This window comes from Artemia franciscana, chromosome 18, assembly GCF_032884065.1.
Source record: "Artemia franciscana chromosome 18, ASM3288406v1, whole genome shotgun sequence".
Classification (NCBI taxonomy): Eukaryota; Metazoa; Arthropoda; class Branchiopoda; order Anostraca; family Artemiidae; genus Artemia; species Artemia franciscana.
This window is the reverse complement of record NC_088880.1, coordinates 23,025,981-23,044,614: the sequence shown is the minus strand read 5'-3', so window position 1 is coordinate 23,044,614 and position 18,634 is coordinate 23,025,981. Positions and strand designations below refer to the sequence as shown.

At 35.6% G+C, this 18,634-nt stretch overlaps 1 long non-coding RNA gene across 1 annotated transcript; it reads left to right on the top strand.

Moving 5' to 3' along the window:
• Window positions 1-3,004: 3,004 nt before the first annotated feature.
• On the top strand, window positions 3,005-12,154 carry LOC136038763 (uncharacterized). Its single transcript, XR_010620293.1, has 2 exons — window positions 3,005-4,964; window positions 11,894-12,154. It is a non-coding gene; the product is annotated as an uncharacterized LOC136038763 (long non-coding RNA).
• Window positions 12,155-18,634: the final 6,480 nt, after the last annotated feature.

Genomic DNA, 18,634 nt, shown 5'->3' with positions numbered 1-18,634 from the left:
ATATCCTACTTTCGTCTTGTATCTTTAGCTATATCAGTTCATTCTAAAATATTTGGAGGATGATAAGTTGTAAAGTGTCTCAAAGAAAATATTTCCCCTGTTCACCTAACTCAACAACTTTCTTTACAATATTTAAGAGGATGTGTCCGGAAAGCGATTGTTTACCCTAATTTATGTCTCTTAAAGGCCATCGTTTTGTGATTTAGTAAGTAAGTTTATTTATAACCTGCAATGATATAAAATAAATACGGAGTAAAAAACAAAATAATATAATCCATAATGAAATAAGAATAAAAATAAACATAAATAATATAACAAAATCTGCTGAATAACTGATCTGGGAAAAAATAGGTGAGAGGACCAAAAATAGGTGAGTGTATTGATCCTCAGATCCTTTGCGATGTTGTCAAGTAGCACTAGAGGGTCGATAAGTCTAAAATGAGAAACTATCTTGTGAGTTCTGTACCATCTTGGTAAATATATCAAGAATTTACAATATTTAAAATATCCTCTCCTTAGATGAAGACGGTCTTTTTCCGCATTAGAGGCTGAAAACCAGAAAGAAAAACAATTATATGAGAACAAAACTATGGTAAAGTTTACATAAGCCTCGGCGGCTATACATTCCTCTGTTTGGCAATATTTCACCATATGAGATAAAAATATATTGCAGAGCAATAGCAATCGGAGACGAGCATGTAGCCGAAAGTCTATCAGAAAAAGTAACCCTAAGCCCTTTCAAATTTGAGACGCACTCGAGTAGCATTGTACCTACATGTAAAGGAGGAGCAGGGTTAGAAATATATTAAAACACAGAAACATGCAAAAAGGCCACTTTATCTTTGCTTGGCTGATATTTCGGGCGCTTTTGACAACGTTGTACATTCCCAGGTGCTTCATTGCTTAATTAGATCAGGAGTCAATCCTTCCGTCGTAAAAGTTCTTCAATATTGGTATGTCAATTCGTTGGGTCGGTTAAAATGGATGTCTGATATATCTGAACTCATCTCAGTCCAATCATAATTGAATCATTTATCAGAACATTTAGATTCTTTGTGAGGCCTGATCCAGTATGACTAGCTAGCAGTACGTCATCAGCATAGGCAAGTTGAATAACAACAGCATTTTCTAGAAACACAGTAGGGGACAGCATTCGCAAATAATCTGCAAGCACAGTATTAAAAATATATGGACACAGCACACCACCTTGCCTGACTACCATCTTTACTGAGATGGGCTGAGATATATCAGACATCCATTTTAACCGACTAGCAACTGACCAAGTATATGATGGGCTTGAGAACAACCAAAACCAGCTCTGAACCCAAATTGATAATCAGAAAAATCACATTTAGTCAAAATTTCAGGGAATAGGGCCTACTCGAACAGCTTTCTCATGAAACAGGACACTGTATTTGGTCAATAACTGGAACACCGATCTGTGTCCTTTCCCTTTTTCAAAACTGATGTTACGGTTTCCGAAAGAAAAACTATCTGTAACTAATGACTGGGCTAAACACATCTGGAATAGGAGCTGAATGTGTGTTAACAATAATGGACACTTATTGGCGAGGTGATTGTAACACAGACCATCCATATCGGGAGCAGTTGATTTCTTAGCCCTCTTTAAAGCCCGATAGATATCACTACAAGATATTGACTGCATATGGGCTTGCTGAAGAGCTTGAGGAATAATATTATCAATAAGGAAGAAAATATGGACTGGATGGTGTGATTAAATGTAGAAAAAAACACGATTAAAATGAGTCACAAAATCACTGATTTTGATGGTCGAAACGGTAGCAGGCACGGTTATGAATGTAGGTAAACTGTTTGTCTTTATTTACTAACTCAGGAAAAGCATCAAAAACAGGTCACTTCTTTCCGATTGGGACAAAAGATTGGCATTAATACCACCAGCCACAATTCAATTTAATCCCAGATTACAATTCTTTCACCAAAAAGGTTTTGGTTCGATTCGGCCAAGTTTCGCTTAGTCAAGATTTGGTTAATTGGCATATGTCCGTAACACCCAGTCAGTCCCTAATCAGAAGGCAATGATGTCACATAATATAACGGGTCGACTACCTGACGTGAATGTTTTTCCATTCTACAATCATCGTCAGTTGGGTTGTAGTACTCGAAAGCTGCGTACTTTTTTTTCTCTATTTTTTTGTCTGTTATCTGAGAGGCTTTTTGGCTAGTTCGTGTATTATTCATTCATGTATTGACAAAATTGTCACTCACAACTGTACTGTCTTTTCTTTGTTACTACTTGATAATATGCTGGGAGCCAAAAACAAATTGTATGGAATCCCTCGAGAGTAACAGTTTAGGTTCAAGGAATAAAAGATAAACTGGTCATTTTTTTTCTATCTCTAATAAAACTGTAATGAAATCAGACCAAAGTTTCAACTTTGATAACTCTAAAAGATGGCTCGTGACTAAAATGCATTATTTGCATGCTAAAATAATGCCGAGAGAGAAATTTGTCTAGAATTCAGTTTTTGAATTTCTTGGAAATTTTCAGCTGTGGATGACAGGTGCAGCCTTAACCCAGCTATGGTTTTAACTAAGTACTAGAGGATTTTCCGAGGGTCTCGGGTGGAAGAGAGGGTTAGGATATGAAATACTGAGAATTATTTCCAAATTCACATTTGGGCTACTGTTTCAAGCAGGGGACATGTGGGTTTTTGAAGTCTGAGACAGATCTTCAGATATTTTTTTTTATTTTTATACTATCACAGGACTTTGCTTCTGAAATAAATTACCTAACATTTAAAATGAGTTAATGAGTCACAGGGCTTTTCTTTATGAGTCACATAGAACTTTGCTGTAGTGTTTTACGTAATATGTCTTGTTGAAAGCAAGCATATTTTTTCCAGTCATTCTCTATGCTTTCTGTCGTAATTTTAGAGGGGAGAGGATTTATCCACAGAGTGTGCACATAATCTTTTAGATATTTGAGTTTTATCAATGTGTCTGGTAAGTGCAGTCACCGCAATCACGTACCTTTTTTCACCTAATTGATAATGTTTGCTGGGGGGTTAAGAACAAAAAATATGCAGACTCCCTGAAAGTAACAGGTTAGACTCAACGGAACAAAAGATAAACTGAACTCTTTAGCTTTTTCTATTTCCAATTCCAATAGCTTTTTAATAATAACAGAATAAGGATACAAACCAATCATCAATAGTAGGAAAATTAAAAGTAAGTTCTCTTGGACCTCAACTTAGACTAGTCTAAGAAGATGGCTCTGGTTCTTGACGCTTCATTTGCGCGCTAAATTAATCTGGAGAGAGAAATATCTTCTAAATATTGATGCAGTTTAAAATTACTTTGATTTCTTACCAATGATCGATAAGTACAGGTCAAACTCAGCCCAAGTTTTAGCCGAGTACAAGATAAATTTTGGGGGGCTCAGGCGAATGAATTATGGTTGGAAATACAGGAATTTGTTTCCAAATACACATTTAGACTGCTATTTCAAGCAGGGAATATGTGAGTAATTTGAAGCCGGAGACAGATTCTCAAATTCTTTTGTATAGTATCTGTGTGTATGTGTGAGGAGCTTCCCTGCAGAGGAAAATTGTAATTTGCAAAATTGGAGAATAAAGCTACAGTTGGAAATAAACAATAAAGCTTGTTGGCTAAAATACAAACGAGCTAAAATCATAAATTAAGTTTGAATAGCAAAATCAGAAAATTCTACAGATTGTAAAGAAATAAAAAGTGGATGAAATTTTGTTGATATATTAGAAACATTTCTGCTACTATATTAGCTCATAGGCTTTATAGAACTAGGAGGTCACAACGGGAGAATCATGTTTAAAATATAAATTTTGTACTTTCAGGCTATTATTTTGACGCATATTGTTTTTGCGTTCCTTTTTTTATTGCTACAGCTATATCAGAAATTAATTAATGATCTATAGAGTTTCTTTTTTATCTGGATAGCACATTTTAGCATTTTATGTAATATGTGTTATTTAAAGCAAGCAGAAAGTTTATGGTCATTCTCTTTGTTTTCTATTTTTACTTTAGATGGGGGGCGGGGGTCTATCCACTTAGTGGAAAAATAATTTATTAGATATTGGTATTTTATCAAAATGTTTTTTAAGTGCAGGCACTTACGCTAGGGGCCTCTGGGTCTGTCCTGTCCTAGTTGAAATCTTGCAAAGGTTTCACTATTTTTCTTACAATATCTTGTATTTATTTTTATAAATTCGCCAGTCTTTGGTGGTTCAAAATTGTCCTTCTCTCACGAAATAAATTGGTCGTATGTCCTTGGCTCTTATATTCTTAAACGTTAATCGTTAAAGTTGCCCGGTTGGGGTATTAAAATGTATTGTAAACTTCAAACTTTTAGACTATTTATTCTTGGTTACCCTGAGGACAAATATCACAAAAATAGGGTATGATAAGTCTTGAGACTGTTAATAAAAATAAACTGAATGCTGTACTTTGTCAACTCAATTAAGATAAATTTTAAGTCTGCATGCGTTGTTCGAGTTTCGATGATTCAACACGGAAATGCTTGAGACTAGGATTTGGTTCAGTGAAAATTGAGAGAGGGTCGACTGTACCTGAAAATTGAAGTCTCCAGTTAGATCCGACTCAAACATTGTAATTCAGAATCTTGGTTAGAGCTTCGTTTGGCTTGGATATGCGAAACTTGGCCTTTTTTCGACTTCGAAAAGATTTGAAGTTTGATTTAGATTTGCCTCATGCTGAAGACGAGAGGTCTGCATGCCTGTATTCAGGTAGGTCTTTAGGTATTGACGATGGATTAATTTTTACGATCTTCCTGTAACTAAAGAGCCGTAAAGATAACCAGTCAAATTTACAATTTTTTTGAAAAGTCAAAATATTAACACTACTCTTCTCTTTTTTCTCTTTTTCAGCTAAGTGCAATCGCCAATAAAGATATAGATCTACTACCCATTGGGAAAACGACAAAAGAGGTACGAATTTTGTGTGCAATTCATTATGATTTAGCTACTCAACTTATTACGCCGATACTATTATGTCAAAAAGAATTTTTTTCTTGAATACTTCGCACATTCCCTGCTTGGTTAGGCGTGAAGTTCGTACCAACTAACCGGAATTGTATTTTAAGGCTCTTAAAAATAAAGTTTTTTTTTACCTCGAAATTAGGCAACTTGAAGCATGTATTACCTACAATTATCACTTACAGTTCACTTACTATTACTTACAATTTATTTTTAGCCCATTGCCACGGCCCTATTCCTGTACGTTGTACTTGAACAGTTGTTTGCTGTAGCAAAGTTTTAACCTAAAATCAGTGAGACTAAATACTTACATTTTTAAAGGAAAGGATCTAAGGTTTTCACGGGTTTAAGATGCCTTCCACTCTTCAATTTTAATTCGGAACACACTTAACTGAGATGACGTTGTACTTGAACTGTTGCTAGCTGTAGCCAAGTTTCAACCTAAAGCAAGTGGGATTAAATACTTAAATTTTTGAAGGAAAAGATTCATGGGCGTTATGGGGTTAATATGCCTTTCACTCTTCAAAAGAAAACTCGGAACACACTTAACTGAGATGACGTTGTACTTAAAGAGTTGCTAGCTGTGGCGAAGTTTTAACCTAAAATCAGTGGGACTAAATACTTGAATTTTTGAAGGAAATGATTCAATGGCGTCACGGGTTTAAGATCCCTCCCACTCTTGATGTGTTTATTTAGAACACACATAACTAAGATGACGTGAGGTTGTTCTTGAACAGCTGTTAGCTGTGGCAAATTTTTAACCTAAAATCAGTGGGACTAAATACTTGAATTTTTGATAGAAATGATTCAATGGCGTCACGGGTTTAAGATCCCTCCCACTCTTCATGTGTTTATTTAGAACACACATAACTAAGATGACGTGAGGTTGTTCTTGAACAGCTGTTAGCTGTGGCAAACTTTTAACCTAAAATCAGTGGGACTAAATACTTGAATTTTTGAAGGAAACTATTGAAGGGCTTCGTGTGTTAAAAATGCCTCCCACTCTTCAAGTGTATATTTGGAACACTTTTAACTCATGTGACGTTGTACTTTAACACTTGCTAGCTTTAGCAAACTTTTAACCTAAAAGCAGCGGGTTCTAAATACTTGAATTTATCAAGAAAATGATTCAAGGGCATCACGGGTTTAAGAAACCTCCCACTCTTCAAGCATATATTTGGAACACACTTAACTGAGATGACGTTGTACTTGAACATGTTCTAGCTGTAGCCAAGTTTAAACCTTAAGTCTGTGGGGTTAAACATTTAAACTTTTGAAGGAAATGATTCATGGGCGTTACTGGGTTAATATGCCTCCCACTCTTCAAGCGTAAACTCGGAACACAATCAACTCAGATGACGTTATACTTGAGCAGTTACTAGGTATGGCAAAATTTTACCTAAAAATAAGTGGGACTAAATACTTGAATTTTTAAAGGAAAGGATTCAAGGTCCTTACGGGCTTAAGATCTACCTCCCACTCTTCATGTATGTATTTGGAACACACTTAACTGAGATGACGTTGTACTTGAACATGTTCAAGCTGTAGCCTAGTTTAAACCTTAAATCTGTGGGGTTAAACATTTAAACTTTTGAAGGAAATGATTCATGGGCGTTACTGGGTTAATATGCCTCCCACTCTTCAAGCGTAAACTCGGAGCACAATCAACTCAGATGACGTTGTACTTGAGCAGTTGCTAGGTATGGCAAAATTTTACCTAAAATAAGTGGGACTAAATACTTGAATTTTTAAAGGAAAGGATTCAAGGTCCTTACGGGCTTAAGATATACCTCCCACTCTTCATGTATGTATTTGGAACACACTTAACTGAGATGACGTTGTACTTGAACAGTTGCTAGCTGTAGCAAATTTTTACTCTAAAATTAGTGGGACTAAATAATTGAATTTTTGAGGGAAATGATTCAAGGGTGTCATTGGGTTAATATGCCTCCCAGTCTTCAAGTGTATATTTAGTACACACTTAACTAATTAATAAAAAGTCCTAACCTAAAATTAGTGGGACTAAATACTTAAATTTTTGAAGGGAAAGATGCATGGGCGTTACGGGATTAATATACGTCCCACTCTTCAAGTGTAAACTCGGAATGCAATTAATTCAGATGACGTTGTACTTGCACATTTGCTAGGTGTGGCAAAATTTTAACCTAAAATAAGTGGGACCAAATACTTGAATTTTTAACGGAAAGGATTCATGGGCATTACGAGGTTAATATGACTCCCACTCTTCAATAGTATATTGGGAACACACTTAACTGAGATGACGTTGTACTTGAACAGTTGGTAGCAGTGGTAAAGGATTAACTTAAAATTAGTGGGACTAAATACTTGAATTTTTTGAAGGAAAGGATTCATGGGCATTACTAGGTTAATATGCCCCCCACTCTTCAAGTGTAAACTCGGAACACACTTACCTGAGATGACGTTTTATTTTCACAGTTGCTAGCTATGGCAAAGTTTTAGCCTAAAATCTCTGGGATTAGACACTTGAATTTTTGAAGGAAAGGATTCATAGGCTTTACGAGGTTAATATGCCTCCCACTCTTCAAGTGTAACCTCGGAACACACTTACCTTAGATGACATTTTATTTTCACAGTTGCTAGCTGTGGCAAAGTTTTAACCTAAAATCAGTAGGACTAAATACTTGAATTTTTGAAGGATAGGATTTAAGGGTGTCACGGGGTTAAGATGCTTCCCACTCTTCAAGTGTATGTTTTGAACACACTTAACCGAGACGACATAACGTTGTACTTGAAAAGTTGCTAGCTGTAGCAGAGTTTTAACCTATAACTAGTGGGACTAGATACTTGAATTTCTGAAGGAATTGAATAAAATAAAAACAAGTTTTTTTAACTGAAAGTAAGGAGCGACATTAAAACTTAAAACGAACAGAAATTACTTCGTATATGAAAGAGGCTGCTTCCTCATCAACGCCCCGCTCTTTATGCTAAAGTTTGACTCTTTCTCTCAATTCTTCTTTTTAAAACAGTAAAAAACTTTAGCGTAAAGAGCGGGGCGTTGACGAGGAAGCAGCCTCTTTCATATACAAAGTAATTTCTGTTCGTTTTAAGTTTTAATGTCGCTCCTTACTTTCAGTTAAAAAAACTTGTTTTTTCTTTTATTTAATTTCTGAACGTTTTTGAATCAATGCATGTTTTGATTTTGGCTCTCCGCAGAGGAATAATCAAAACGAATTTGCATTTTTTTTTTTTTTTTGGCTAAATGGCTTTCTCATAATTTTGATCGAATGATTTTGAGAAAAAAAGAGCGGGGGAGGAAGCCTAGTTGCCCTCCGGTTTTTTGGTTAATTAAAAAGGCAACTAGAACTTTTAATGTTTTACGAATCTTTTTATTAGTAAAAGATTTACGTAACTTATAAATTAGCTTACGTAAAGAACTTTTATATTCTCATGTTTTTATTACTTATATGAGGGGGTTCGCCCCCTCGTCAGTACCTCGCTCTTTACACTATAGCTTAAATTTTGTCCCAACTCATTAAGAATGACCCCTGAATCACAAAAGCCGTAGAATAAATAGTTGAAATTACTAAAAATACTTTAGCGTAAAGAGCTAGGTATTAAAAGGAGGTGAGTCCCTCATATGGGTAATAATATCTGTTCATGTTTTAATTTTTAATGCTGTTCCTTACTTAAGCTGAAAAAACTTTTTCATATTTATTTTTTAATTGTTTTTTTTTTAAATAATGCTAGTAAATCCTGCTGTCCCTTCATGGAAATTTTCTTCTCCCATGACAAATTCTCGATGGAAAGTACCCCCAGCATATCCCCCTCTTCTCAACCCCTCCCCCCAACCAAAAAATCCTCCTGAAAACGACTGTACACTTCCCAATAACCATTACTATATGTAAGCACTGGTCAAAGTTTGTAACTTGTAGCCCCTCCCATGGGGACTGTGGGGAGTAAGTCGTCCCCAAAGACATAGTTATAAGGTTTTTCGACTACGCTGAATAAAATGGCTATCTCAGAATTTTGATCCGCTGACTTTGGGAAAATAATTAGCGTGGGAGGGGGCCTAGGTGCCCTCCAATTTTTTGGTCACTTAAAAAGGGCACTAGAACTTTTCATTTCCGTTAGAATGAGCCCTCTTGCAACATTCTAGGACAACTGGGTCGATAGGATCACCCCTGGGGAAAACAAAAAACAAAAACAAAAAAACAAATAAACACGCATCAGTGATCTGCCTTCCGGCAAAAATGCAAAATTCCACATTTTTGTAGATAGGAGCTTGAAACTTTTACACTAGGGTTCTCTGATACGTTGGATCTGATGGTGTGATTTTCGTTAAGATTCTATGACTTTTAGGGGGTGTTTCCCCCTATTTTCTAAAATAACGCAAATTTTCTCAGGCTCGTAACTTTTGATGGGTAAGACTAAACTTGATGAAACTTATATATTTAAAATCAGCATTAAAATGCGATTCTTTGATGTAGCTATTGGTATCAAAATTCCATTTTTTAGAGTTTTGGTTACTATTGAGCCGGGTCGCTCCTTACTACAGTTCGTTACCAGGAACTGTTTGAATGATGCATGGGCGTTACGGGATTAATATGCCTCCCACTCTGCAAGTGTAAACTGGGAACTCAGTTAACTGAGATGACGATGTACTTGAATAGTTGCTAGCTATGGCAAAGTTTTAAACTAAAATCAGTGGGACTAAATACTTGAATTTTTGAAGGAAATTATTTATGGGCGTCACGGGGTTAAGATGCTTCCCACACTTCAAGTGTATATTTGGAACACACTTAACTGAGATAACATAATGTTGTACTTGACCAGTTGCTAGCTGTAGCAAAGTTTCAACCTAAAGTCAAGGGGACTAAATACTTGAATTTTTAAAGGAAAAGATGCATGATCGTTACGGGATTAATGTGCTTCCCACTCTTCAAGTGTAAATTCGGAACAAATTTGACAGAGATGATGTTGTACTTGACCAGGTGCTAAATGTGGCAAAGTATAAACCTAAAATGAGTAAAGGGATTCATGGTCGTTACGGGGCTAAGATGCCTCCCAGTCTTTAAGTGTATATTTGGAACACACTTAACTGAGATGACGTTATACCAGAACATATGGTAGTTGTGGCAAAGTTTTAACCTAAAGACACCGGGACTAAAATACTGTACTTGAAATTGAAAGGATCTAAAGGCACTACAGGGTTGATATGTCTCTTGCTTTTCAAGTGTAAATTTGGAACAAACTTTTGACTGAGATAGTACATAGCTTTTTTAAATTCTAGAAAGTTGGACTCAGGTTTTCTCTATTGTGGTTGCAGTCATTTCACCGGGCTGTGAGACCAATGAACTTCCATGATCATTCGTTTTCTGCTCAACTTAAAAGTGAAAATCTACTTTTAATCCGCTGAATCAGTTGAATGAAGACTCAGTTTAATTCTGAGCGCTTTTCTGAAAATTTTTCGTCATTTAATGGTACTAAATTTGAACATGATTCCTAGTGAGATCTTTGGTGTGGACATTGAGAGAGAGAGAGAGAGAGAGAGATCGGTATATTTAAAAACTATCGTAGCATAGAGCTAAATTCAGTTTTTTCACAAAAATCATACATTTAAACAAAAATCACACACTACAACTCAGCATTAAAAACTGATGTGAAAAAAGGCACAAATGAGTTTGCGTATCGATTGGTTCGTACTTTAGGGGGTACAAGTTTATTTCGTAATCGAGTTCGGCTATTGGGAGGGGCTGGTTTGGGTAGTAAAGATCGGTGGCTCTTATTGGCTAGGATGAATTTTCCAAATTGGTGAATAAGGTGTTCCAGCCGGACTTTAAGTGGAGATAAATTTAATCTAGCGAGGGCTTGATCGTAGGGTATGCCACGGTCTCGGAGTATAATCCTTGTTGCTCTTTTCTGGACACACTCTATGTCGCGTAATAGGTACGCTGTGCGGATAGCAGATGGACCCCACACCGGGCATGCGTACTCGAGCAACGGGCGAACATAACACATGTAGGCATGGAGAAGGCTTTTAGTATCACACCCAAAACGCCTCATTTTGGTAAGTGTCTGAAGGCTTGCATTAGCCTTGTGGACGGTTGAATTAATATGGGCACTGAAACTACAGTCACTAGTGAAAGTTACTCCTAAGATTTTTATTTCGTTCACAATCGGGAAAGGGACTAGAGGCATATCTATATTCCGCTTCAGAGGGTTGAAACGAATTATCTTCGACTTGGCTACGTTAATGGTAAGATCATGACTTGAGCATTCGGTCTTTAGCTGATCAAATAACTGGTCTGAAAACTGCTTTGTTATGATAGTGTTTTCGACCAGGTAAGTGAGCACTATGGACAGATCATCTACATTGGCACATTATTATTTCAAGACTAGACCACAATTATTTAACATATCTCTTAGCTTACGAAAAGTTACACATTTTTTAAAGTGATCACACTTGGGTACAAGTTACCTAAATTAGAGGTTTTTTTCTTGTTCTTTTAAATGTTCAAATAGAAAAATTTAAATTTTAAAATTTATATGTGCGACGTAATATAGAATGTTATTTCATAACTACTCTTAAATTTTGTATTTTCTTCATTCGTAGCATAAGCACGCAAATTTATCGATGGTTTTACAGAATTTAGTATAATTTTCTAACTTTTCATTTCCTACCTTTTGTCCTTTTCGTTTAATCTGATATTTATACCTTGCTTTATCTAAGAACCTTTGGACGAAAATCATGTCGACTTTTTAACGTAACCTTAATCAATACAGACTTCTGGAATAAAGCATTGTTTTACTTTATTTCGCCTATATTTCTGTCCTTTTTTTATAAGAAATTTTTGTATATTACAAGTGTAAAACCTTTGTCATCCTTTCTTTTCTTGTAGCCGAATGACTATGATGAATCTGAGTTTGATCTTGAAGACGAAGCCCATGATGACGACGAGTCTGACTCACGTGAAGATGAAGATGATGAACTAGATATAGACACTAGCTTTGCTTCTTCTGCAGGAGCAACTGTTGGAACATAGATAATTGTCAGTGATACTACAGCAAAAAATATAACATCAAGGCTACTGCATTTTTTCTTTTCTTTTCTGATTGACGCTACGTTTACAAATAAAATTTACTCATTTTACTGAAAACAATCTTATTTACTTTCGTCGATGCATGATTTTATTTATGGCTTTATTCAGCCACCCGTCTCCTCCCTAGAAGACTGCAAATTAAAAAAAAAAATTCTTGAAGCATTGACAAAATATATGATGCTTTCCAGACAAAGAAGTCTTTTGTCAAATATTAGCTCTTGTCCCTTTGTTGAATTTATGTAGCTCTTCCCCTCCCCTTTAGAAATTTTTCTGTAGTCACCCTACAACGTATTGTTCATGCTTCTGATTAAAACATATGTTGTCTTTAAAACGACTGACTGAAGTCACGAGGATGATTGTGATAATTGTGGTGTATACATGATGACAGCAAGACCTGCAACCAAGTAAAGAGCGAACCACAGTCTAAAGTAACCAAAAAATGAAAAAATATTTTAAAATAAATTATTAAATGTAGAAGAATTGCCATTTGACACTAGTTCATGAATGGTAGCTATTATCCGTGTTAACTTTTAAAGTAAAATAATGACGAAAACAAATTTATGGAAATTCCTAAAAAGAGCTTGAAACTCGTGAGAACGGTGACAAACGGTTTCAAGCCATCTATCTTAAAAATTGAACAAAATCATGGTTTAGCAAAAATTATGGTTATCATTGACGTGTCTTTTTTATCCCTCGATGCACCTGAATATCTTAGAGAGCTCTGTGACGATTCGTAGGAAAAGTAATGCTTATATATACTTGCTTTTTTTATAATATCGTCTTTATAGCATCTAGCTCTAAATGGGTACATGGAGAAATCTGGGAGAACAACGAGGGAAGCATCGGATGATTTACCCCCAGCCACATACTGCACTCCCGGATGGAGAAGGGAATCAGGAGATTGGTACCTTTGCAACGCCGACCATTAGTCAGCACACGTAAAGTTTTTTTCCTTTTTCTTTACAGCATTAAAGTGCATTCAATTTTTCACGAAAAGCTGCTTTTTTATCACACCCCATAGTAAAAAAATGAAACAGTCCTTAACTCCTAAAACTAGAATCAGATAAAAAACAAAGCACACTATTAGAACCGTCTTGTCCAAAACCCCTATACAGGAAAATTACCGTCCTTAGGGTTGAACAACAAGGGAAATTTATGTAAAAACTACAAAAAAACTAAAAAGAAAAAAAAATTAAAAACTAATAAAAAAAACTAAAAAAGCTAAAAAACTAAAAAAAAAAAAAAGAAAAAAAATAAAAAAGGAAAATAAATGAAAAATAAAGGAGAAAAACAAAATTAAAAAAACGAATGTATATACAGACCGGGATACAAATGACGACCGGGACACAGGGAATATAAATGACGACCGGGACACAGGGACACAACTACAACAGGGACGCCGGGGGGCACAGGGGGATATATAAATGACGACAGGGACACAGGGAATGTTCGATTAGCAATCACCATCAACAAAGCTCATGGGCAATCATTAGAATCATGAGGTATAACTAAAAAAACTATAAAAACTAAAAAAAAGACCAATTTAAAAACGAATGTATATACAGACCGGGACACCGGGACACAAATGACGACCGGGACACAAGGAATATAAATGTCGCCCGGGACATTCAAACAGAAATCACAGACTGGGACACCAGGACACTCAAAGAGAAATCACAGACTGGGACACCGGGACACAAATGACGACCGGGACACAGGGAATATAAATGACGACCGGGACACAGGGACACAACTACAAAGGGGATGCCGGGGGCACAGGGGGATATATAAATGACGACGGCGACACAGGGAATGGTCGAATAGCAATCACCATCAACAAAGCTCAAGGGCAATCATTAGAATCATGAGGTATAGATCTGAATACGGATTGTTTTCCCATGGACCATTATATGTTGCATGATCAAGAGTCGGTAAACCTGACAATCTATTTATATGCACAGACAATGGGACAGCAAAGAATGTTGTATATTCGCAAGTTTTACGTAGTTAAAAACATATATATATATATATATATATATATATATATATATATATATATATATATATATATATATATATATATATATATATATATATATATATATATATATATATATATATATATATATATATATATATATATATATATATATATATATATTCACAGGTGGGACATAGGGACACAACTACAATGGCGCGTAACTAATATGGCGCGTAACGACTTACGCGCGCAGGGGGGCTTGGGGGAGGGGGCGCGAAGCGCCCCACCAACTAGGTGTTGGGGTGGCGCGAAGCGCCACCCCAACAGCTAGTATACTATAGTTTTATGTAAGACCCAGATGAACGTAATAACGTCTTTGGGGGCTATTAGCTCCAATAGCATACCCCTATAGCCGTCATGGGATTTAGAATGTTGTTACTACTCACAGGGTTGTTGACATTAAGCACAGCAAGAGTCTAAATTATATCATAGAACAATAGTGCTGCCTAAGTAAAGAATGAAGTGGGCTCTATGCAATTTTATTCTTACCAAGGCACTACTTATGGAAGGAGTCGTCATAGAAACTTCGGAGAGAGCTCATTCGATTTGAAGTTAAAAATACTTGTGCCCCTTTTCAGGGACAAAAGTGATTGAAGGGTACGCACCCCACACGTCCTTTGTTTCCTCAAACACATCCAGTACAAATTTTGAGGTAGCCGTTTTGTACAGCATATTGGAATAGTCTATTACTTATGCCTCTGGGGAAGAAAGGACCCAAATGTCTTTATTTTTACCAGCACAAAGTTAGTGAAAGTAACTAAGACTATATTTTAAGTTGCTTGTAAGTAAAAAAATTGAATAAACAATTTTCTCCTTGAAAGCACAGATTTACCTGTAATGGAATCTCTCTTAAAAAAAAAAACAATTTTCATTTTATTTTTATGAAAACAAAGTCTTGACTGTATTGTCATGGTGAACCAAATATATATTTTTGTTATATTCAAAATGCAGTTGTCCAGTGTAGCAGAAACATTTTTGTTTCTGTAAATTTATGAGCTAGCTTCTAGTTTATGCATTCACCTAGGTATGTCACCACCTGACATGCAGTACAAACAGCTGATATTGTTTTTGAGCAGCAATGAGCGAAGCCTGCTTGTCTCTGATTTATAGAAGCTATCCTTAGTCCCCATTATAAAATTGTCCGTTTATCGATCTCAATATTGAACTTGCGAGCCTGTATCTAGGAAGCTTTCGAGTTCTTCCTTTTTAATACTTTATTCTCCATTTGCTGAGTATCTATGTCAAAGTTTTCGAAAAGGAACTTAAGGAATGTCAAAGATCTCCTCCAAAATTTCAAATACCGCTTCTTGGACGTGACTTGATTAGGTGCTTTACTCAAGCTTTTGCATCGAAGTATTCCTCTGAAAGATGGATGCTGGTGGAACATAGGTTTGACAACATATTTCGTCCCCACAAAACATCTTCTATTAACTAAGACGGACGAAATCAACTGAACCTTCATTCCGTTTCTTGAAAAAAAAATACTGTATAAAAAAGTCTCAAGCTAGTTTTTTGTAACCCTTAAAGTCATTTTTTAAGGGTCAAGCTCCTTTTGGAGCTGCCTATTCCTGGTAATAAACGCAATCAGCGTTTATACCCAGGGTTCAACAGCATGAAACTAGGCCCAAAAATCGCTGAACATTATTCCTCATATTTCTTGTAAATTTATTTTAAACTTCCTAATTTTCAAAAATATATTAAATTCGACCAGAATGTACTAACTTGACTCCATTTTTACTAAGTTTAGTAAAATTTTACTCAGTGTGTTTTGTGCCGAAAACCTGACAACAATGGGTATAGGTAAAATGTAACGAAATAGATCAATTGAACCACTGTGGCCTACAAAGGTATAGAGATTTCTTTAACAAATACCAAAGTAAATACACAAAGTATCAGATATCTTCTTTCAAATATATTTGGGAGATCTCCTTTCTTCTGTGGAGACCATTTTAACGTCACTCCTGCAAATAGTAGAATTTCTATTCAATAACAAACAATCAACAACCTAGGTTTTGTATCTTCATAACTGAACTGACATTTCCAAATATTAGCTCAAATTTAAGTATAACATACAAAACACAACCAATTAAGTACATTTGTGAAATTTTGACTTATTCCAGATAAAAAAAAACATACTAAAAAACGAGAAACAAGAACTGCAAGCAAAACGCGGAGAGACCAAAGGGCAATCGATAAAGTGCAATCGATAGCCTATATGGCACTAAAGGTCATCATCTGAGTCAGAAACTGTAACGTTACTTGCAGCAGGAATTTCTTATATTCTCTTCCAGTACTTCTCCAGTTAGGGTGCGTCACCGTGCTCATTGGGCTTCCAGTCCTTGGTAACAACTCTCTTAGTGCCCAGAAGAGCATTCAGGGTAGTAAAGCCGAGTTCGTTTCTCAACTTGGTGCTGTTGAGATTGACAGCAGAAAAAAGTCCTCTCAGCACAAGCAGATAAATGAGGTAGGATCAGCATTTTCATCATGAATTCACAAAAAAAACGGAAAACGGTGAGCTTCAATCAAATCATCAACATTTTATTTGGGTCCTGTTATCCAGCATTTGGCATAGACGATAGATATACCCAGCATTTGACATAGGCTTTCCTCAATTCGGGAGTTAGAGACCCACCCCCTCACAAAAACTCATCCGAAGACAAATTATCTTGCTATTTTCAATTGAAAAGCCACCTTAAAACATGACCAATGTTACTTAGGTTATATTAACTCCATTGTTTCGGTATTTGTGTTAGAAATTAGTTACATTTTTAAATTGGACCTGAATAGCCATATCTTATTGATGATTTGAGTTAAGCTCAGAAACCAGCCAATCATAATTCATCGGCAGTGAGGTAGGTCAGGGTTAGGGCACCAACAGCTATCCAGTGTTTGACATGAGGTATCCAGATTTATGCATAGGCTATGTTTCAGTTTTTGTGTAAGCAATTAGTTACATTGTAAAATAGACCTGAATACACATATGCATCAGTCATGACAATTTGTGCAGGCACAAGATGATATCTTTATTTTTCTTGCTAAGATTTAAAGAATGTATCATTAGAGGTGGAATATACCAAAGTGTTATAATTGTACAGCTGTTGGCAACTCTGTTGAAACAGTGCCCTTGTTCAACTAAAGTCAGGTCACTCCATGCCAACAGTTCGCTATGAAAATCTGTTTGATTAAATTGGAACGACAACTACGAAAGTGAAAGCAGAACCTGAAATCATGGTAAAATCATTCAGGGCATATCAGCTTTTCAGAAAACGATGAGTGATTTTGCACTAGCGACCGATTTTGTTATGCTTCACGGGGAAATTATAATAAGATTAAGATAAAATAATTTCAAAACACACATTGTGTTTTACAAATATTGAAGCTACAATATACTAGTTCACATATAATTTCTTTTATATAATGATTTTGTACAAAATATTTTTGTTTCATATAATTTTACAATTATTAGCATATGAAGGGATTTATGACAAGTAAAACGCATATAATTACAATATATAATTGCTGAAAGAAGAAGACAATTGCCATAACATCTTAATGCCTTTGATGTGTATATTGTCACTGAAAACCCCCCTTTTTGAGCATAGCTTGCAATTATTTGGAGTAGCTTCTTCTGTAAAGTGATTATAACGAACTGGTGATTCTTCTAGGATTCGCGTGTTGTTCGTCTTTTTTAATATAGCGATTAGTCATCTATGACATCACACAACATTAGAGTCCAAAAATGTTTCTTTAAGCTTTATTTGCATTTTTAATTTAAGTTTTAATCGTTTTTAGATTTTTTTTTTCTTTTTAAGATTTATTTATTAATTTAGATGGTACATGTTGCATGTTTGTTTGCTATAATTTTTTGTTTAATTTCTTTTCGTTTTGGGTTTCATTTATTCTTCAATAGTAATTACTGATTGTTTTTAGTTTGAAAATTATAGATTTTTCTTTCTGCTGATGATAAGTTTAATATGTTTTTTATTTTTCTTTGATAATATTTTTTAAAGTTAATTTGTGTTCAATTTGATTGCCAGAGTTTCAAGTTTTCTTGAACCGCGGAAGTATAGTGGTTTTGCCTTTAGACTATTTTGAAAAAAATGGCTATATCAAAATTTTGATTTGATGCCTTGGGGGGAAAGGGGTAGGGGAGAAGGTGTCTTATTGTGGTTTAATCACTTTTGGCTATTAAAACAGAACTAGAACTTTTCAATTTTAGTCACAACCCCTCTGAAGTCTGAAGCTGTTGGACACCCCATCCATATAAACCTTGTATGGAAACACAACCCGGGGGTTATGTCAACCCTGGATTTTTTATAATGTGATCTTTTGTTTATTTTGGGCAAAATAATCATCCCAAATATTCAATCTGAAGAATTTGGGAGAAAAAGGGAAGAGGAGACTGTTTGCCCTTCTATCCATTTCCACTCTTAAAAAGGGAACTAGAGCTTTTAGTTTCCCACAGTCCCACTCTTGAGTTTCCTCTCTTCAACGTCCCA